The 840-nt window shown below is 40.6% G+C and overlaps 1 long non-coding RNA gene across 1 annotated transcript; it reads right to left on the bottom strand.

Annotated features, from left to right (window-relative positions):
* LOC107735536 (uncharacterized) lies at positions 1–840 on the bottom strand. The gene is made up of 4 exons (XR_001639436.1): positions 794–840; positions 501–554; positions 353–415; positions 1–74 (listed from the first exon to the last, which is right to left on the bottom strand). It is a non-coding gene; the product is annotated as an uncharacterized LOC107735536 (long non-coding RNA).

Here is an 840-nt window from a genome sequence, read left to right as displayed (position 1 = left end):
AAACTTCACGAAGGCTTCGCTGGCGGCGGCCTGCGGCTCACGGACACCGATGACGGAAAACACGTCACCAAACGCTGAGAGAGAAAAACAAACATTTTATCACACATCTGATGATTTTATGGAGTGTTTTGTTGGTCAGACTTAGCATTACTTCCACTACACGGCCTGATGTTGTTAGTGTGTGTAACTAGACACACATTTTGAGAATCTCATCTTAAAGGGGATGTTTTACCAGTCTATTCTGAAAACAAACCAGTTTTTGGTCAATAAAACGAACTTTCAGCAGGAGAAACTCCTTATAGCAACCTATAACGAATCATATGATGAATAAAGATGAACAAATCTACTGTACCTCTGTGAGTCTGCGAGAGCTCATAGAAAGCTCTTAACAGTCTCTTCGTGTGCTCCATCAGTCCTAAACACACACACAAACACAGATTATTTCCAGAGTAAACTCTCTCAGGCACTGGTTTAATGCAGTAACAGTACGAATGAATCACCTTTATAAAGTTCAGCGGTTTTCTCCAGCTCCTCCAGCCTCTTCACCAGACCATCTACAACACACAAACACACACATGCTTGATTTCTCATGGCACACATTATATCCACACATCAATGATGGCGTTTCCAAGCAAAGATTATGTCATGCAACAGAACTTGTTCTCATTAGTGCAAGGTGAAAAAATAATTCATAATTTACATAGTGATGTATTTATGAGTACTGTAGTTGTTTAATATGTGCAGAAACAAGTGTTGTATTGGATTAGTGATTAAATAGTGGAACTGATCTGACCATTGCACAGAATGGCTCTGCTGAGTCCCAGAGCGTCTGCGGTTCCT

This window comes from Sinocyclocheilus rhinocerous, unplaced genomic scaffold (genome assembly GCF_001515625.1).
Source record: "Sinocyclocheilus rhinocerous isolate Xijiao unplaced genomic scaffold, SAMN03320098_v1.1 C36125018, whole genome shotgun sequence".
Taxonomy (NCBI): Eukaryota; Metazoa; Chordata; class Actinopteri; order Cypriniformes; family Cyprinidae; genus Sinocyclocheilus; species Sinocyclocheilus rhinocerous.
Note: the sequence above shows the minus strand (reverse complement) of the source record. Positions and strands in the feature narration are given on the sequence as shown.